The sequence below is a fragment of the Canis lupus genome, chromosome 36, assembly GCF_011100685.1.
Source record: "Canis lupus familiaris isolate Mischka breed German Shepherd chromosome 36, alternate assembly UU_Cfam_GSD_1.0, whole genome shotgun sequence".
In the NCBI taxonomy this organism is placed as follows: Eukaryota; Metazoa; Chordata; class Mammalia; order Carnivora; family Canidae; genus Canis; species Canis lupus.
The window spans coordinates 12572713-12595561 of record NC_049257.1 but is presented as its reverse complement, the minus strand read 5'-3'; the positions used below and the strand labels follow the sequence as shown (position 1 = coordinate 12595561).

The 22849-nt window shown below is 35.5% G+C and overlaps 1 protein-coding gene and 1 pseudogene across 1 annotated transcript in view; both read right to left on the bottom strand.

Annotated features, from left to right (window-relative positions):
* The window catches only part of B3GALT1 (beta-1,3-galactosyltransferase 1), a 503874-nt gene that overhangs the window by 475825 nt on the left and 5200 nt on the right, over positions 1–22849 (bottom strand). The window lies entirely within an intron of this gene.
* Positions 8818–9314, bottom strand: LOC119867822 (annotated as a pseudogene).

Here is a 22849-nt window from a genome sequence, read left to right as displayed (position 1 = left end):
CACTGGTACTAAATGTTGGTGAAGGTGTGGAGAAACAAAAACTCTCACTCATTGCTAGTGGAAATGCAAAATGCCACTCGGAAGCAGTTTGGTGGTATGTTTCAAAACTAAGCATATCTTACCATATGATCCAGCGATCACACTCCTTGGTATTTAACCAAAGTAGATGACAACTTATATCCATACAAGAGTCTGCACACAGATGTTTATCACAGTTCTATTCATAACTGCCAAATCTTGAAAGCAAGCCAAGATATCCTTCAGTGGGTGAATTAATAAACTGTGGTACAGCCAGACAATGGAATATTATTCAGTACTAAAAAGAAATGAGCTCTCGGGCAGCCCCGGTGGCCCAGCGGTTTGGCGCTGCCTGCAGCCTGGGGTGTGATCCTGGACACCCGGGATCGAGTCCCAGTCGGGCTCCCTGCATGGAGCCTGCTTCTCCCTTTGCCTGTGTCTCTGCCTCTCTCTCTCTATGAATAAATAAATAAAATCTTAAAAAAAAAGAAAAAGAAATGAGCTCTCAAGCTATGAAAAGGCACGGAGGAAACTTAAATGCATATCACTAAGTGAAAGAAGCCAATCTGATAAAGGTGACATACTGTATGATTTCAACTATACGCCATTCCAGAAAAGGGAATACTATAGAGACAATAAAAAGATCAGTGATTGTAGGAAGAAGGGTCATAAGAGATGAATAGGCAAAGCACAGAGGATGTGGGGGACAGTGAAAATATTCCATATAATATTAAAATGATGGCTATATATCATTATAAATTTATACAAAGATAAAATACCAAGAGTGGGCCATAATGTAAAGTATTGATTTTTGGATGATTATGATGTGTATGTTTATCCTTGGTTTGTATGTACCATTTTGGTGAATGATGTTGATAATGGAGAAGGCTATGCCTATGTGGAGAAAGGGGCAGGGGGTATGTGGGAAACCTATTTACCATTCTCTCAATTTTGTTTTACACCTAAAACTCCTCTAAAAACAAAGTATTTTTTAAAAAGTGACTTAATTTGGCTTGGTTAATTTTATTCTCCTATTTTAGCTTTTTCTCTATTTTTAATGCATACTAGCTCTTTGACTTGGGTTTTTCTTTTCAATCTTTTTAATGATTTCCTTTCTGCCCTGATTACCAAATTTCCTTTAAAAATGACTATTTTTCATTGCTTAGGATATTTGAGAGTAAGGGCTCTATTTTATTGTGATTCATGGATTTAAACTTGGATATCTTCCTTTTAACCTAAAAAGTGGGTACTAGATGAACATTTTTCTTCAAGAACCATTATACAGCTACAGGCATTGTAGCTTCTGAATTGCTTGATTCTCATTTATCCATTTAAATGTTTTCAATTGATCTTTTTAAAAACATATTGTTTTCTAAAAATATAGCTACATAATCTCAGTTTATAATCTATACAGGAAACATTACTTAAAATGCCTTGAAAATGTTTTTATGCTCATATGTATTGGATGAAGGCATTCTGAAGAGAGAAAAAAACAAAGAGATGATAGTGGAAAGTGGATTTCACTCTTTAACATGGGCATGGCAAAGTCCAGCTTTAGGATGAACCTGAAGGGCTACACCTAGAGCAACAGAGGCAGAGTCTTCAAAAATAACCGAGGGTGTTGATTGCATAAATAGGGAAACAGTCAAAAAATTCATAATACCAGAATGTTCTTCAGTCTCACTGTAACAGGCAAGTTTTATTATGTTTCTAAAAGAAAGCAAGCCAAAGGGTATAAACTTTCAGTTATAAGATAAATAAGGATCTAATGTAGAGCATGGTGACTCATAGTTAATAATACCATATTGTATACTTGAAACTTGCAAAGAGAACACATCTTAAGTGTTCTCACTGCATACACACCAAAAAAGGTATCAATGTGAGAATATAATGTGATAGATGTGTTAATTAACTTGATGGTGGTAATCATTTCACAATGTATACATATATTAAATCATCATGTTGTACATCCTTACAAAAGGGCAAGCAAGATAGAACACCACCATAGGACTCTACTAGATCCGGATTCAAATTGGAATTTGATCACTTCCAAGGTATGGAATATAAAGCATACAAGTAACCAAGTCACTTAACTACAGAGCCACACTGTTTTCATCTGAAAATGGAGCTAATGTATCTGCCACCCAGCTTGTTGGGATCAAATGGGTAACAGGACTGAGCACCCAGGAAACATCTGGTGGCATTGGTCATAATTACTACTCTAGCAGACTTTTGTGTATGATCAAGTAACTATACTTGATGAATTGCAAACATCATATGTACTATGACTTGTTATGCCCCTCTTTTAAGTGACAAGGAGATACATTTCTTTATTTGAACTAAAGAGAATGTGCTCTTTTTTTGTCCCTCATGTAAAAAAGTAATTAGGCCAGGGCCGTGTTATCCTTGTAAAAGAATTCTTAGAAAGTTCAACATATGACATAGAAATTCTCTATGCTTTCCAATTTTCTCATTACAGTGGCCACTGTTTCAAGAAATCTATTATTACTTGCATCTCTGCCACAGGTATTTGATAAGTGAAAACCATCTTGGTTTGGGTGCATCCGTGCATGAGTTCCATCTCCAGACGATTAGGTGAGAAGACACCACCCTAGGCTTCCTGGAAAGAAACCTCAGCCCTCAGGAAAGGAAGTTACAAAAGGGAAACTATAGTGAGGAAAACATGACAGGTTGAGATAGTCCCCATTACAGCTTAGAGGTGTTTGCATGCAGACCTGCCAACTGTAGAAATGAGATCAGGGTCTTGGAGACTCATGACAAGCTTCACCCCTCATGTGCTCAAAACAAACATCCTGAGCAAAAAAGAGTTCAACCTTCAGTTTGCCCTGGCTATTATTATTCCTTACAAAGAGTCCTAAAACCCATCACAAAGCAAGGTGATGGCATCTAATGTTGAATTCCTCATGCCAGTTTGACCCTTAGATGGGCCCCTCTGGAAGTCATCCTCCTTCACAGCTATAAATAGAAGTGGCTCAAGCTCCTCTGAGAGCAAAGGTGGCAGAGAAGGTGTTCTTGACATCAAGTGTACCCTGCAGGCTACAGACTAGACCCTCCGGGCTGCCCAGGGTCCCATGGTCCCATTTGCAGCTGTTTTCTGTGGCTGATTTTCGGCTTGTCAGAAAGACTTTCCTCAGCCTCTGTGCACACCGGAGTCTATCCGCCACGGCAGCTGAGCATGTCTCCCAGGGAGGCTGGCGGAAAGCCCAGGTTCCTCAGGGAATCCAGGAAGTTGGAGAAGGAATTTTTTTCCTCTCCTTAGACAGGAGTGCAGTTGGCTTGCATTTCTGAACCCAAATTGGATAATTAAGATCAACAAATGCTAAATTAAAGAATTATAAAATCTTACTGAACATTTAAAAAAGATAACATAACCTTTTAGAGAAAATAATTGCATAAATGCAAGCTGGATTTTTTTCCCCCCTTCCCAAACTTCAAATTTCTTAACAGGATAAGGGCCTAATTGGAGAGAAGAAACTGGTTACAAACTGGGCTCACTGATTTGTCCCGTTAAAAATAATAATAAGGAAATCTTATTTTATATCTAAATTTGCTTAGGAAATGAAACTTGAGTGAATGTCTGTTACTATTTGGGTTTCAGCATGACTTCTTTAAAATGTAAACATCAGAATATTAAAATTACAAAAGAATCAAACACATACAATAATTTTGGAATTGAATATAGTTAATCAACCAATTTTGAGTATATCTGCAAGATTTTATCAGGTTTTATTTAGCTTCCAGTAATGAGTTTTAAGTTTTCACATTGGAACTGAGTCTATTTGCAAGGTGAAAACTCATCTTCCAGAAATTCTGAAAGTTTTCCCATTTTTAAATGGAATAATCTCAGAATTTAGAAATCTGCAGTTTAGAAGAAATCCAATCATCTTCCTTATAACAAGTAGCAGCAACCATCTACATTCAAATCATAAGACATATTGATTTCTTTTACTATTATTGCTATGACAAAAGCTATCCTTAATTATCTGTTTTTTATTGTTTAAAGGGAATGTGCAAATATGCTGGATTGTAAATGTGAAATGTATATCCATCACAAATTGTGATGATGTTACTCAAGAAGAACATAATGCTTTCTTGTGGAAATGTAAATAAGAGGGCAGGTTTCCTTATCATAGTTTTATATAGTTCATCAGACCACATTGGTCTGGGTGCTCAAGGGGTTCACATCCTTTTAAATGTATCCTCAAGTCACTCCCAGCAACAATGTGACTGTACTGTGATGGAAGAGTTAAAGTACCCTGGCTTTTTCTTCTCTATGCCCGCAAGGAACTGGAGTTGAGTCCCATTAGCAAATGCTTTGGGACTTTACAGCTTGATTTGTCCACTCATTCGTCTGTTCAACTGCTATCCCGGGTAGCTGAGCTGATTATCCAGACTCTAACATCTCTGGAATGTTCATTTCTGTTTGGATCAATACTGGAATAGCCCACATATTTCAGTCTATCCTCTGACACAGACACATTATTTAGGTAACCTTCTAAATGCTTATGTTGCTTCACAGAGAAATAATTAGAGCTCTTCTCTTGTCTATTCCTCTCATCCTAAGATACCCACCACACTCAAATCCTTAGTGGCCTGGGGAAGTGGAATAGTTATATTATCAAGTCTCAGAGGAATGACATAAACTAGGAATTGGTAAAATAATCAAATAAGCAAAAAACTTGACCACTGTCTCCCTTCAGTACCTGTGTTATCATTTTTCCCTTATTAGTGTCCACAGAATTTTATGGAAGGTACTTAATGGTAGTTTGGATTCCCTCAGAATTAGACCCTGTGAGGAGAGTCTGAGTACTCGAATGTATCTGGGAGCTGATCTCAGTAAGCACCAATATGAAGTGCAGAAATGAGATAAAGATGGGTGGAGGCCAATAAAGGTATGTAGCTGAATAGGTTACTGCTTTAGCCAACTGTCTTGCTAGGGAACACTGGGAGACAATACAGAGTATTCCTCAGACTTTTCCTACCTGGCAAACAAGAAGCTGGGAACTTACCTCCAGCTTGAACATGTTATTCCCTGAGGATGCTCCTGGGGACAGTAGTCTCTGGGCATGCCCAACCTGCCCTGCCTGAGGTCTGAAAGCCCTCCTCTAGAGAAACCCAAGACTTGCAGTGATGGCATGTGTTAGTATGGCTAATGCTGAGTGCGTTATGGGCAGAAATAAAATAAAGGTGGGGGGAGGGGGGGATACCACTCTTCTTTACATAGCAAGTGTGATGTAAAATTATTTTAAGTTATACTTTAAAGGATTTAACAAGACTGCTTTTTATGTAATAATTGTTCTTCAATTGCCAATGATGGGCTAGACTAAAGCATTGTCTATGCAAGAATTCTATGGCAAAGGTTTTGCGAATCTAATGCCCATTCCCATTGAGGTTTTTTGCTATTCTTGTTATACATTTTTACACTTAGGTATGCATAAAGCATTCCTTACCATTTCCTCCCAGAAACAGAAAAGCTCTAAAGAGGCCGGTATGGAATCTTTTGTACCAAATACCCAAAGCTCTCCCACCCTCCCAACCATCTCTATCAGTTTTCAAATTCTTGGTAAAAGCAGAACTGTGCTAAAAATTCAGCAGGATTTTTTTTCTTTTTATTGGCAAGGCCTGGTTAAAAGTGAAAGAAAATCCTGGTCAATTGTTTTATATTTATTCCATGCTATTAGGAATTATGGACTAGGTATTGAAAAAACTATAAAAACTTGTAGTTTATTAATAGGCAAAAATAAATATATTGTTAAATATGATACAGCACATAGAAATGCTTCAAAACACACCCTATTTTATCTGGCCAAGTGAAGCATTTCCCTACCATACGGAAATAAAACTATCATTACATTTTCAAAAGATCTTCTCTCAGCATAAACCTTGGGAGTAAACAGAAAGGCTGTGAGGTCAGGTCTGCAAAGAGTTAATTCTGCTCAACTCACTGAGCTAAAATGGGATTATGTCTGGCAATGGAAGGATGGGGGGGTATTTTGAAATTTCATGGCAATTATAAAGTATTACATTAGTCTGAGGTTTCAAGTTACAACTATTTCATCCTCATAAAACTTTCCTGAGATAAGGTGGTGCTTCCTTCTAAATAGAAAATTTGGTGAGCACTGAAGATTTACCTGCCAGCCCTGAAAAAAAAAGAAACCAGAAGGTAGGTGATAATGAAGGTAGCTGCTATGTGCATTCTATCTCTGTTGCGGAAAAATCAAATATCATGTCATAGGCCACTGGGTAATGCACTCTCAAAGAATCCCATCTAAGACTGAAAAAGTTCAGTGTTTCTCACTGACATATTAACAGAACTTAACAAGCCTGTATAAAAAAAAATCCTCACTTCATTGTATCTAGATTGGCAACTATTCTAGGAGCCTTTGCACAGTAGGTGGATTTATACTTAGTCACTAGGATATTAAACAAGGACTTTTAAATAGGAGTTGACATGCAGCAAAAAAGCATGGTTTATTACTCTGAGGCTTATATGTTATTATGTAGAACAAGCTCTTCATCTTCAAAAGGTCAACTAATATTTCAATTAAGTTTCAAGATTCAATGGATATATCACTATTACCACTCAACAGAGTTCTTGCTAAATATGCATGATTTATTTTAATAATATTTAAGAGATATAATTTATTAAGTATTCTTGTTCTGGAGATATTTTGCAATCTAATGGACACACTGAACTGAGTCATGAAACAGCTAATTAGAAATAGGTAGTCAATATGTAACAACCCATTTATGTAAATTTAAGAGTTTTATTAGGCCATAAGATTATATATCACATAATTTATGCAAAACATCCTTATAACCTTTATTTATAAGAAATGGAAGATCCTGAATCTTAGAAGGCTTTAAAGTACAAAATAGAAGTATTACTTTGTCAATTCTACCTCAATTTAAAAATGAAATAAAAATTACAATGTAAAAAGACAAATATATCACTATTAGTAGTCCTGGATATTTTTCATACGATAAAATAAATCTGTAGTTTGATTCCACACAATTTGATAAAACCATGAATGACACATCAACTCCTGACACAAACTGTGTCTTTACTAGAAGAGCTAGTGAACATATGTGACCAGAGGAACACTTGTTAAAGAACACACTGGCAACATACCAATTAGCTTGTAATGTTCATACAAGTGAAAGTAAAATTGTATATGCTAGTCACAGTGACAGACTGAGTCTGGTGCTAGAAGGAAGCCAGGTTAAATTATTAGGGCACGGGCAGCCCAGGTGGCTCAGCGGTTTAGGACTGCCTTCAGTCCAGGGCCTGATCCTGGAGACCGGGGATGGAGTCCCAAGTCAGGCTCCCTGCATGGAGCCTGCTTCTCCCTCTGCCTGTGTCTCTGCCTCTCTCTCTGTGTCTCTAATGAATAAATAAATAAAATCCTTTAAAAAATATTATTAGGGCAAAGACACCATCTGAGCAATTTTCTCTCCCCTCCCAGGGACTCAAAGTCTTCAGCATCTAGGCCAATTTTTCCAAAACTTTTATTCTTCCACATTTTAAATCTTGAAACCAATGTCAAGCAGCATTTATACATACTGAGTAGGGAGTATTTTTAAAGGTTTACTGCTAAGCTCAGTTCAAAAGCGTATCAGGCTAATATTGTTGACAGCAATTTTTTTTGAAGGATTAAGACCCTCCAATCTCCCAACCAGCCATGCTCATAATAGGATATGATCTTACTGAGGATTTTAACCTAATGACAAAGCCACATTATTCTTAGTGGGTGCAGCATGAGAAGAGATACTCTCAACATACTTCAGGACTTAAAATATGCAATTAAAAGATACAAGGGCACTCTTATTTTGTCGAAGGGAAGCACTGGCAAAGAAAATCTAAGTGACTACAAGTGACCTGGGCTTTGACAAGTATGCAAAAAAAATATTTTTTGTTAAGTAGATTAACTTGCTCTGCATCCATCAAATATCAGTTATTTCAACGGTCACCTGATAATTACCAACAAATCAATTATTTTCTCAAAGGATGATTGAGGGAAATAACTCTAGAGATTTGTTTTCACAGAGAGACAAGCCCAAATTGGGAAATTCCATAGGACAGCATCCAAATGCTGGACTATACAGACAACTGTTCTCTCTCTCTCCCTGCCTTAACCAGGGCAACAAACAAATCGAATCCTTTGCATGGGAAGGGAACTTTATCTGACGTCTTACACTAGGGTTATCAAAAGACCAGAGTTCGTAGAGTCCTTTTGAACTGGGAGATCCAGCCTGGATTGAGACCCTAAAAATATCTTTAATCTTTCCAAATACAGATATCTATTTATGTTTAAAATAAAATCTTTATAGTAAATCATTTAATATGTTGATCACAGTCCAGAATAGTCTGTCAATTATTTGGGGAGGGTAATATTATTTAAATCATTGAGTCATTTACTGAAAGAAGGTGTGGAAATTGAGATAATGGACTTCAAAATCTGCCTTTCTCTATAAAAAGTAGAGAACAGGCAGACAAGAATACATAGCAACTTATTCTGAGGGGACAGTTAGTTTAGTCAGATCTCCATATAAATGGCAAAGTGACGGTATACTGGCTTTTCCATAAATGAGGAGGAAAATCAAGGACACAAGAAATCCAAAATATTGTAGCATTTAGCAAGTTAATTACAAGTTCATTATATTGTAACTTTGCTTAATGAAACTGAATATACTTTGAGGGAGTGAGGGAGAAAGACAAATTCTTTTTTTTCACCATATCATTATTTTTAATGTCCAACGTTTATAATATGAGGGCCAGAGCTTTCTCTCCAACTCCAGTTTATAAATTTTCGATCGGCTTGTGAGGCCAATAGGGATACTTCTTATCTAATTTGGTTTCTGGGAAGACTTCATTCAGGTCCTCAATGATCATCTGAACAAATGGAATCATGCTCTTCATCTTCTCCAGCTCTTTTTCATATTCTTCAATCCTGGCCTTTGAGAGAGACAAAAACTCAGCACAGCTTTTCACATCTTTTTCCTCAGCATCCACCTGGATAGTATATTTATCCTCTGGCACAGGAACCTTCAGGGCATTAAACTTCTCAAAGTCACCTACCAAGCCAGCCTTTGCCACACCAGCCTTGTAGCAAGCCCAGTCGATAGCAGGTAGTTTCTCAGGAAGAGTAGCCAACCTGTAGGTAAGCGTCTCATTCCAGGATTTCAGGGAGTTGGCAATGGCCTTCTGGTTTCGGGGTATGATCTCCCTGAAAGGTACCAGTCAATGTTTTTAGAGCAAATTTTCGCCTGGCCATCTTGAGATCCTTCACCGACCCCAGCAGCCCACAGTCCACAGCCAGAAGAAAGACAAATTCTATTTGACTGTCTATATGCCAGACAGAAGAAAACTACAACAGAACTGTAGTAATAGCTTAATGGCACATTTTTAGGTCTGTGCTTTGTAGTACTTTTAAACTAACCTGTGTATGCCTGTTATACAAATGAAGTCTTATGTTTTATTACAAAGAATTTTTCCAGCTTTATTGGGGTATAACTGACATATAACACTGTATAAATTTAAGGTAGAGCATGTTGATTTGATTCATGGGCATACCGCAAAACATGGTTACCACAATAAAACTAGTTAACACTTTTAATAGCTTATGTAGTCGCCTTGCGTAATGAGGAGTGAGAACATGTAAGATCAAGTCTCTTAGCATCTTTCAAGTATATAGTCCAGGATCGTTAACTTTAGTGGGCCTACATCTCCAGAACTTATTGATCATAGAACTGGATGTTTGCCCCTGTTATTTCACCTTTGCACAGATTTTCAAGTATGGGTTTTTTTTTTTCCTCAAAGAAAAAAAATATATATATATATTTTTTTAATTTAGTGGTATTGCAGGCTGCATCTGATAACTTAGATATCTTAGAACTGGTGGGCCTAGTATTTCTTTCCAACTTTTCATTTACGCATAATTTTAAAGCTACAAAAAATTTCTAAGCGTCAAAATACATAGAACATCCATATAATCTCTCCTTGATTCAATATTATTAACATTTTGCCCTTGCTTTACCATTCTATTTATAAAAACATATAATACATATAAATATCTGTATATAAATATTTTGTGTAACTTTTTATAAATATGACATATAATACAATTCTTCTCTGAACAATTTGAGAATAAGTTATACATAACACTACTCATAAAATCTTTAGTGTTTAGTTTCTAAGAATATTATCTTATATAACACAAGACAACTACCAATAAGTTAACATCATTCTAATACTACAATGACTGAATGTGTCCCTCCAAAATTCGTATCTTGAAATCCCAATCCCAATGTGATGTCATTTTGAGATGTGTTTTTTTGGGAAGTAATTAGGTCATGAGCCTTATGAACGGGATTAGTGTCCTTATAAGAAGAGTTCATAGAGCTTGCTAGCTCTTTCCATCATGTGAGGATACAATGAAAAGTCAGCAGCCTCCACCTTAGAAGAGGTGTCTCACCAGAACCGAACCACGATGGCAGAAATCTCAGACTTCTAGCCTCCAGAACTGGGAGAAGTAAATTTTTGTTGTTTATATGTCCCCCCTTCTCTGGTACTTTGTTATAACAGCCCAAATTGACTAAAACAAATATCCTTATCTAATCCTCCAACCAATACTCTATTTTATGAATTGAGACAATAATGCCACTTTCTTTTCAAACATTTATTTATTTGTGAGAGAGAGAGAGAGAGGGAGCGAGCGTGCAAGGTGAGGGGCAAAGGAAGAGGGAGAGAAATTCTCCAGCAGACTCCCTGCCAAGTGCAAAATCCGATGCAGGACTCGATCCCAGGACCCTGAGTCAAAATCAAGAGTCGGACACTTAACCAACTTATGTTTATGTCCCAATAATGTAACTTTTTGCCATGTTATTCTCTTTGGTACAGAATCTAATTTAGGATCATGCATAGCATTTAGTTGTCATGACTCTTTAGTCTCCTTTAATTTGGGACATTTCCAGATCCTTTGTATTTTATGACACGGACATATTTGAATAACATAGTCTTACTTTCCCTCTTTTAAATAGAATAATGTCATTAAGGTTTATCTATTGTTTCTCAATGATTAAAGTTATACATTCTGAACCATACTATTACATAAATGATACCGTCTCCTCAGAACATATCAACAGGTACATGATGACCATTGGCCCTTCACTGATAATGTTAATTTTGATGACTTGGTTAATGTGTATCTGGTTTGAATGTATACTGAATATTACATATGAAAAATTATTCACTAAAACATTTCAAGCCTAAGATGATATTTCCTTCAGAGAAGATTTTCACTTTCTTTTGCCAGACATTCAGGATGTTAGCCAGCATGAACCACCTTAATCTGATTTCAAAGTTTGTGGTTTTGCAGGCTACCCATGTAACATGCACGTGGACTGCAAGCTGATGCAAAGACAAGTTTGCTTCCAGCAACTTACTCCTAAGGTTCAGCTTTTTAAAAGTCCAGTCCCAAAGGAGGGATAGTTACTTAGTGAATCCCTCTATGGAGATTCTTGGATTCTGTCCAGTCCCACAAGATCACCAAGACCACAATTCAGTCTCTCAGATGTTTTTCTTTGGGATGATAAAAATATGTTCGAATGGTAGATGCCTCTCTCTCCCAGATTTCAGCACTGTAATCATTCTTGACCTTTGTTACTTTTAAGAAGGTTTTAATTTTCTTTTAAATTTCATGTAATTTTTGTTGGTGGTAGAAAGGGTGATTCAAATTAATGTGGAAGTTATGTTTAACAGAAAATGATCTGTCCATTGGTATCTAATGGCCAAGGGCAATTTTTGCATTTACCCAAATGATAATCAGGTTTGTTCTGTTCCCTTGGACTCTGTACTTCTCTTCTCACAAATATTAACCCAGAAATACAGAATGTCATCTTCCAAGAAATTCATAAATCTGAAGTTTATTCGAAGTAATTCAAATTAATGGATGTAATTTATTTGTATCCTCAACATCTTTTGTTAGGGTTGTGATCAGTCCTTGTATGTAGTTCCAGAGAAGAAATGTAGAGGCATGTGGGTCAGCGCTCTCTTCTCCTGATCACATTGATCCAGTCACATTACCCAAATTGTGACCTCTCCCAGAGTTATGCAAGAAGAGCTTCATCCATTTCTGGCATCTTTAATTTGGAGATTGCCAGCTGTGTGGTGAGGAGGTGGGAGTGTGAGGTGTGACAAGGAGAGAGATAAACTGCCTAAGAATGAAACCAAGCAGAAGCTAGCCATAATACAATGATTCAGGGTGATAGACTAGGTCCGTATCATTGGTTGAAACCTTTGATCTCGATAAAACTGAATTTACCCCTTGGGTCACTTAGTGATACAAACCAGTAAATTTTTCTAAGCTATTTTGAATTGGAATTCTGTCTCTTGCAACTCATCCAAACTGATTAAAATGTTCTAAATTTTAGGTACACAATAAAATTCTATGTATAGAGTACGTCTCCTCTCAGAACTTGCAGGTCCAGTGAGTAAAAGCCAAGTGAGGAGAAGAAGGCATATAAAATGATGAACTGTGTAGTAAAATCAAATCTAAATGGCAAATAAGTTGGAAATGCTAACAGCACATTTAATTTTCACATAGCCAAATCTTTTAGTATTTTTATTATTGATAAGTTGCCTTAGGAAAAATAAAATGCACCCTCATGATAAGTGTACAATACTGTTCCCTAATAAGTCCACAGCACCTTGGTTTCTGCCATTATCCTTATAGAACACGTAGAATCAACAGTGAGACATTAGTAAAGAAAATAATTTATATTCAGAAGTGCTTGCACATAGCTGAGGTGTTTCTATTACCTGTTTCCAAGACCACCATTCTCTCTCTCTATAGATGTCTGAAATAGTCTCGAAATAATTTTCTACCGGGCTTTTTTCCTATTGTCAACTCTACACCTGGCAGCCAGAAACACATCAACCCATATTCCCAGTCAAAACCTTCCAACTATTGATGCTTCAAACTCTATAATCCTGCCTACAGCCTACAGAAGGCTCATTCTCTTCACCTCTCCAATCTCACATCCTACCATTCTTTCCTCCTCATTCTTTCCAGTAGAACTAGGTTGACTGAAGTGTCTCTGACACACCAGGCTCATTGCTCCATAGCATCTGCCTGGAGGATTCTTCCCCAGACAGTAACATGGCAATGGTCCTTCCTTTAATTCAGGTCTCTGCTTCTGAAAAACCACATCTTCTGAAAAACCTTTCTTAATCACCCTACCTAAAACTTGCAGCCCATTCTTCCATCAGTGTCTATACTCTTCCTCTGCTTTTGTTTTTATTATTTTTTAAGATTTTATTTACTTATTGAGAGAGAGAGAGAGAGAGAGAGAACACAGCAAGCAAGGGGAGGAGCAAAGGGAGAAGCAGACTCTTGGCTGAGTGCAAGGAGCCCAAGGTGGTGCTTGGCAGGCCTTGGGGGTCTGGATCCCATGACTCTGAGATCATGACCTAAACCCATGACCTGAGCTTAAATCAAGAGTCAGAGACTTAACTGACTGAGCCACCAGGTGCTCCTGCTTTTGTTTTTTTCTTAGCACTCATACTACCTAATGTGCTGTTATATTACTTACATGTTTGTTGCCTCTCTCCTCCTTCTCCTGTCCTGCCCCCTATCCTAGTCATATTACCTCCCTCCCAACTAAAATGTAAATTCCATGAGAATAGAGTCTTTTATTCACTGCTGCATTCTCAGTCCTTAGAACCGTACCTAGCACATAATAGGGGCTAAAAGAATTATGGTTGAATATATAACTATAATGGAGGCTAAATATTTTTTAATTATTTTTTAAGCTAGGCAATAAATAAATAAGTATTCTTCAAGGAAGATATTGGCTCACCAGTGCAAATATAAGTTGCTCATTGAAATAATGCATCCTACTGAAAAAAATTAAATCATAAACAATGTTGCACATTGCTGAAAGGAAATAGTTTGCTTTTGATGTCTGCACAGAAAATCTTTTATATATTCTTGTTTACTGTTTCTGTGGTATGCACATGACATTTCAGTTAAAACTAATACTTATTACATGTGTATAATATCCAAATATTCATTAATCCACTAGTTATTAGTTCAGTTGAATTGCAGTTCATGCTTGTTTTGGACAACAGCATTTTCTGAAAAACAAAATGTGAGTAAAATATATAAAAAGGAAAAAGAATCTATAAGCCTTTTTCTAATTACGGTATACCTATTTGAAAATGAAAATATAACACTAACTTTGCTGTATATGTATTTTTCAAATTAAATTTTTCAAAATCGTCAACTTAAATTTTTTTACAAGTTATTGTTATGTTTTCACTCTTCATTGTTAATCAATTGGGCTCTTGGAATTATAATGTGACTTGAAGGCATAAAACAACATAGATATTGAGTATTTTCTAATTCACTAGATGACCAAGATTAGAAAGGACCCTAAATAATTTTTTGAAGAGGCAGGTCCATGTCACTATGAACACTAGAACATATAATTGTGCACATGACATATACTATATCTGCCACATGCAAAAAGTGGTTCATAAATACAAAGTAATACCCAAGAAGTGAGTATATAATTCTAAGGTACATAAACTCTAAGTTTCCATCTTTCTTAGGTTCATATATTATCTATTTCTTCATTCTGAGAAATTCTGAAATCTCACTATTTGAAAAGAAAGCAAAGCAAATGTAAGGAAAGAAAAACTGAGTAATAATGATTAATGCTGAATCTAACCTTTCTGTTCCGGAGCATCTAGTATCTAATATAGACCAAGTTACATTTAATAGTCTTCAGTCATAAGCTATGAGAAGTTAAGTTTCTTGAAATACAACGTTAATGTATGTAGTTTAAAAAAAAAAGTCATGATTGTGATTCATGGCCCCTTGGATGTTAAGCTGGGTCCTGCTGGGTAAATTACTTTTGCAACAGGTAAAGCTGCATATATAAATATGACAATGAATATGACATTAAAAGGGCTAGGGAACACAGCTAAGTATAAGTTCTCAGTTCAAATAGGAGTTAATCGGGATCCCTGGGTAGCGCAGCGGTTTAGCGCCTGCCTTTGGCCCAGGGCGCGATCCTGGACACCCGGGATCGAATCCCACATCGGGTTTCCGGTGCATGGAGCCTGCTTCTCCCTCTGCCTATGTCTCTGCCTGTCTCGCTCTCTCTCTGTGACTATCATAAATAAATTAAAAATTAAAAAAAAAAAACCAAATAGGAGTTAATCATTGAGTTTCTGAATACTGAAATCATTGCTTTAGATAATTTTGGATATTTTTCAGAATTTTATATACATGAAATATTTCATCATAAATATTTGTCAAGCCACTGATGGAATAATATAGTTTTCAAATCCTATCTCACATATAGGGGGAAATTAAGTAGAGGATGTCATTTTCCTATCACCAACTAAAAAAGGGAAATAAACTATCACCCTACAATGACGCTTAAAAAAAAAAACCCAAATACTAGTAATACACTCAACTCCTCACTCCCATTCTCACCCATCCCCCTCAAAAAAAAAAAGGTTTGGTTAGCAGCCAAATCTCTTAATTTCATTTTCAAACTGACTACTTCTCACTGGAGGATTTTTCAGATTTGATTTTAAAATATCCCTTACTTCATTTCCTCATTTTAAATTGAAATGTAAGATAATAAAACAGCATAGTAAACTATATGAGAAAGAACACGAATAAAACAGAAATTATAGCCAAAGTTGGAGGAAGATAGCATTGTCTTTCCATTTATTAGACTACCCTGGGCCTGTTCACTTGAAATCTCCTTTCTAGTGATAGATATAGATAGATACAGAGATGCATACATACATACATACACACATGCATATTTTATAAATTTCACCTCCTTTATTGAGTTTGTTCAGCAGAGGAGAAAAAGTTGAAAATTCAATCACTCTATGCTAAAAGCCAATAAACAAAAGTAGTAAAACTTTCTGAGGCTCCCATGTTGGATTCTTGCCTCCATCAAAAACTCACTTTTGAGTCTTAGAAATGTTACCTAACCTATATCTTGGTCTTAGTTTCAACATCTATAAAATGGAAATGTTAATGACATCTACTGCCTAAGGTTTTGCTAAGTATTAAAAGTCATATTATGCCCATAAAATGATTAACAATTCTGTAACTAACACATAGTAACACTCCCAAAATTATTTACTATTACTATTATTCTCAATGAAAAGCTCAATGAGACAGGAACTATTGTCCCTTTTACTAAAATGATATTTTGGGACTCCTGGGTGGCTCAGTGGTTGAACATCTGCCTTTACCTCAGTGTGTGGTCCCGGAGGTCGAGGATGGAGTCCCACATCGGGTTCCTCTAGAGGAGCCTGCTTCTCCTTATGTCTTTGCCTTTCTCTCTGTGTCTTTCATGAATAAATAAATAAAATCTTTTTAAAAAATAAGATAAAATAAAATGATATTTTAACTATATTTTCCTACTTTTTTATGTCACCCTTACTCCTAGTTACAGACTGGAAATTTAGTTCTAAATGTAATTTTATTTTTCTTTTTATAAATGTAATTTTAAATGAATATGTTTTTAGACCTTAAAAAGTTGTTGAAGGTTTTTTTAATAAAGATACTCACAACCTGAAGCTATCACCTGGTGTTGATGAGAAATTTAGAATAGCTGAAAGTAAAATCTCTGAGTTTAACTAGGAAAAGGGGAGGGAAGGGGTGATCTTGACAGTGATATAGCTAAAATCTATAGTGAAGGGTGGTTTCGGCACTTATAAGCAAATCCGAATGTATTCTTTAAAATTTGACCAAGTCTCAGATGGTAGTCCTGGCAGGTCATGGATGGAGCATTGTCAAAAGCAAGTCCTTTAGAAAGCATTTCCACCATGACTTCAAAATGTCCCATGACTCACTGGCCCACCATCTCAGAAAATAACATCTTTATTATGAAGAAATTCAAAATCAGTTACCCTGACAGGAAAGATAAGTAGATAGAACTGTAAAACAGTGCTTCAAACATGAGATGACACTCTTCTCCTTGCAGTCTCCTTGAAATTAACTGTGAGCTTAATACTTTGAAGATAATGTGATAATCAACTGGGCAAAGATAACAAGATAGTCTATGATATAAAATGCACTTCAATAAAGAGAGATAATGCCACCACATTCATTTTACAAAGAGCTAGTGGGGAAAAAAAACATACTTCACATTATCCCTTCCTACTTCACTTCAACTTAACAAATTAACTCATATGCAAAAAAAAGGGAGGCGGGATATTTTTCTCATATTTTAGTTATTTGCTTTTTCTTAAAGATATACAACTGTCATGGGCAATATTATCTAGTGCCCATCTATTCCACAGGGTATGCCTATATGTCTGATATATTTGTTATGTCATTAATTTTTCCTGCATATACTTTAATGAAGAATGTAGAATTTAATAAAGAATTAGGAGACAGTCTGATTTGGCTTACAGTGTTTGAGAAGGAGAAAGATTGGCATGATAGAATCTTGGTGAGCAGAGGGAAGAATGTTAGGAGATTAAGTCTAAGATGTAGGCAAAAGGCATGTTCAGGACTGTCCAAATTATCTGAATTTTTCTTCCAAAGAGAAAAAATATCTATCACAAAGAATGAGATTGAAAAGAAGTTCAGTGATTAAGGTATCTTTTGATATATAGAAGGGAGAAAGCACTTGTAAAGGAAACATGTATTGCACTGCACACTCCAGGATAAACTCACCTGTATATAAAAGATTAAAAATCTCACATCACTGAATAGTGGTAAAGAAGTTAGCCATCAAAAGCCATGATTTATATACAGTGCAAAACATCAAAGACAAAAGGGAAAAACTATGTTTTTCTTTTTTTTTTTCATTTAAAACGTAAAATATTCTAGAAAACGGGATAAAAAGGGAAAGACTACCTATTTTCCCACCATTTTATAACATTTATAATTTCAGTGTTGTTATGTGTAGGTCTTATATAGCTATAGAACTAGTATGTAATTTTGTACCATGTTTTCCCCAAGAAACATTATAGTATATGTATTTTTATTTTATTATAGTTCTCATATCTACTCTTAATTGTTGTATGTTATCCTCAACTGTACATGCCTAAATGTATTATTGGCCATTTGAGTTGCTTTTGATTTTATATTTTACATAATACATCCATCAACATCTTCAAACATAAGACCTTTTCCATGTTTTGTACTATTTCCTTAGGATAGATTCCCAGAAGGAATATTAATGGATCAGACAGTATGAATATTTTTGTAGTTTTTTCCCTATATGCTGCCAAATTGCTTTTCAAAAGGGCTGTGCCAATTTTAATTGCAACGAATGATTTCTGAAAGCACCAGATTCACTGCATCCTTGCCAACATGGGACATGATTATTTTTAATATTGTCATTTAGTAGATGAATAGCAAGTGCTCACATTGCTCATATAATTTATTAGTCTAGTAGGCCAGAGGATAGGAAAAGAGAATTTTTGAAATTAAGGAACAATTTGACAAAATCTCCCTATTTTAGTAGCTATCTTTGTGGTCAAGATGGTTAAGCAGATGCTGGAAGATCACCAAACAAGATTAGTTCACAATAAATTGCATACCTACAAAGCATGCCGATAGGGAAGTGTAAACCTGGGCAGGAGTCTCTAGGGAAAAGTCATGAATTGAAATCTTTGGTCCAGTCTAATTCAGCAGTATTAATCATGCAACTGAAGACAAGGAAAGCAAGATAATTAAATGAAAACAAATACACATACACTTTCAAAGGGAACAAACACACATATATCTGAATCCAGTGAGTCCATGCCTAGGACCTAACAGATTCTTGCACATGTGATATAAATGAGGAAACTCTTTATGTATCTACTTTGACAGTCATTCAAGGTTGTTGAGTTTAAAAGGTAGGAAGCAAAGTATGTATATAAAATGTCACCATTTGTATAAAAATTGAGAAAAGGAAAAAGCCTTTAAAAGGTTAGTGTTTGCATATGCTTGGCAATCCCTGAAAAGATACTAAGAAACAAATAAAAGAGGTTATCTATTTGGGGAGATGAGGACTAGGGGAGATAGAAATAGGGGAGAGAGAATTTTTACTGTGTATTTTTTGAACCATGTGTATATTATCCATTTGAAAATCCTATACATTATTCTAACAAAAGAAAATAATAACAACAGAATTGGCTCTAATCTACACCCTGGAATGGAACTAGCTATCAGATCGTACATTCCATGAACCACAAGAAGGCTATGGCTGTTAGAGGGAACCAATGATCAGCCAATTTTCTTTTTCCTTTTCTGTTCTTTCCCAGTTATTGTATTATTTATTAAAGTATAATTCATGAGATCATCAAACTCATTCTGTACAGAACTCAGTCAATATGCCAGAGTAAACTGCGACCCCAAAATGTATTATAATAATAACTTACTTATGCTTTTAGGAAAATTCCACTCATTGTTATCCCTAGACCCCTCTGTTCCTTAGCATGTATAATTTCTGAGCTGTAGGTATGAACCAAAAAGAAAAAAATTCAGACATTCGACTACATTTGCTTTCCGGTTTATATGGCATGGTTTTCTGTCCTATGATAATGAAATTTAACAGAATCTTGAATTGTACTTAATAAATAACTAGACCAGGCTATCATTTATCTTCTTTTTTTTTTTTTTTTGTAGTTTAAATGATTTTTTATAAATTTATTTTTTATTGGTGTTCAATTTGCCAAAATATAGAATAACAACACCCAGTGTTCATCCCATCAAGTGCCCCCCTCAGTGCCCGTCACCCAGTCATTTATCTTAAGATACACTAGCGCATATTACCTCAATTTAAGCATGAGTTAATGAGAATTAGCAAGGAAACTGATGGGATAGACACACATATCTATATATGTAATCATTTCTATTTTTTTTACTTCTTATGCCAATAAAAATTCTTCATTTGAACCATAAAATGCAAATACATTCCCAATACTATTATACTGAGATTAAGATTTGAAAAGCAAAGTCCAAAATGACTCCTGACTTTCAAAGTAGGAAACTTAGCTGAACCTTACTTACAATAATTTACAATGTGGAAAAAGGAATATTGTACAATGAGCTATTTTCCTTTCAAAATTAAGTGTATCAGTCCAATGTTTTACTTCTAACATAGTTGCCTGGAAGCCCAAAGCTACTATCATTTTTCTAATTATTCTTTTGTTTATTTTAGTATAGATTTTTGTGTGATTATTAAAGCAGTGCCTGCTCCTGGCAAAAACATATTTTTCTATGCTTAAAAGTAAAATTCCCATGATCCCAGTATCCCCCCCAAAACAAATGTTAATATCTTATTCAAGCTTTTTCATATATGTAAATGTCAGTTCTTCCTACATAATAAATTTTGCATTCTGTGGTTTTTCACTATTATTTCATCAACATTTTTCCAAAGTTACTACCAACCTTTCAAAATCATCATTCAATGGCATAAACCATAGTTTAATCATTCTTCTCTTTATGGGCCAAATAGATTATTTTTACCATCAATCTATTACAAATGGCATTTAAAGAACACTGTATTTCTGATTAACGACATGGCATTAATTCCTAGAAGTGGTATTACTAAAACAAAGGGAATATTTTTAAGGCTTTGATACATACACTGGAAATCTGTTGCTTTTCACCTGTCCAGTATCCTTTCTCCCTTCTACTGGTAACAATGCCTTGATTTTCCTTTGAATGTGTTCTTGATAGGACTCCCTAGTGATTCACTGACTAAACTGTAGGCATGAAATGTGAACTAGGTCATACTTCTCATTCCAGGAATTTCATTCTGGAGCAAAGTGACACACGGACAGGAAAGAACTGATGCTGATTCATCCCAGGGATGGTACCCGGGATTCCATCACCTTCTTCCATGACCTCTGTAGCTATTCCATTTCCTCTCCTTTTCTTTTGATTTTGTAAGCTACAAAATACCTTCCCTTGTTTTCGATCTTATTCCTTAAGTTAGTCACAGGTAATTTCTGTAGCATGTAACAAGAATTCTGTAAACACTAATGGATAGCCTTACCAGAAATTTAGGAGAATCTGCAGTTTACCTTCATCTTCATCATCTACATCAACTTTTTTTTTTTTTAAATGAATCAACCTTCTCTTGTAATCTTTCCTATTTTGATGAGCTAAAAAGTACGCCATTTAAAAAATGTGTTCCTTTTCTTTTTATCCTTAGTTAAAACTAGAGATGCTTATTTACCCTTATATATTTCTGGGTTTTGTAGATTATTTTTCCCATTTTCTACTGGTATACTTTTAAGTTTTTACTAGCCACTAACAATACCTATTGCTCCCTAATTATTGTTCAAGACACTGGGAAGAATGATGAATATAAACCTCTTTTTCAAGATGTTTTCAGGTATGAAGGGAATGGATATAAACTGGGAATCACATTTTGAGATAAGTCCACTAGCAGAAGAAAATACGGAAAGGTTTCTGTAACAGTGAATATGAAACTGCTATTAGCAGTTTCTGGTGAAAATATTTCCTTGATTTACTTTTGGCATTCCTGACTTAAAACGGTCAAATTTTATAAGGTCATATCTTCATATGTGTCCCATTATATTTGTGTTTATAAAGTATCTATTTTCGTCTAACTTGATTCAGAGTTTCTACTAACTCTTTGTTTCATCTGACATTTATTTTGGAATACATTATGAAATAGGGAGTGTATATTCTTGACAAATAATTACTCAGTTTCCCCAGCACCATATATTTTCCCACAGACTTGTAATTATTACATATTATACTTTATTCTCATATATCTTAGAGTTTGTGTCTAGGGTTCTCTCGCTTTCTTATTTGTCTATATATTCATATACTGTGTTAATTACTGACATTTTTAATATTTTTATTTGATAGCTCAACTTTATCTCAACGCTTTATTTATTTAAACAGTTTTTTGGCTGTTATAACCTATTTGCTATTCTATAGGAGCTTTAGAATCTCTAAATTTTGCAACACTCTCTTTGGATCTTAATTTGGATTGTCTAGATATGTGAAAGTCTATATATGTGTATGCATGTACGGAATGCTATCACCATTTTACCTGACACAGAAAACTAAAGTAGTGATGGGCTATGGAGGGAACTCACCAGCCCTCTGACTGGCATAGACAGATGTACAGTGGAATCTATTAGTTCATATACCCTATTCATAAAGCCTACCCACATAGCACTGTGTACATCTAGTGTAATTTTTCTCGTGTACTAGCATTTAAATTACAGCTTATTGTTTACAATCAAACTCTACCTCTGGCAATTGTTTCTGACTAAGTGCTAAGGGCCCTGAGGAAATCACCCACAAATGTTACTGTCCCACAAGGAATTGAATTGGCTCTGACGTCACCTCTATATGCCATGAAAATATTTCATTGTCCAAAACCAAACAAAATGCTAACTGCCATAACTCAAAACCAAGTACAGTTTTATAACTACATGATTTATACCATCTCTTCAGTTGTAAATTTGCATTTTAGGACAATGAAGTATCTCTTCCAACCACTGTGGGAGCTGTTTTCTGATGGAATCTAGCAGGAGGGTTTTCTTATTCTTTTTCTTCTTGAATCAGAAAAGTACTAGTTCTTTAAGGTCTCTTCACTATCCATACAGGTTCCTCTTTCTGCCTGCTTTTTGTGTTTTATATATTTACGTATTTTTTAAAGATTTGTTTATTCATGAGAGAGAGAGAGAGAGAGAGAGAGGCAGAGACATAGGCAGAGGGAGAAGCAGGCTCCCTGCAGGGAGCCCAATGCAGGACTCAATCCCAGGACCCCAGGATCACAACCT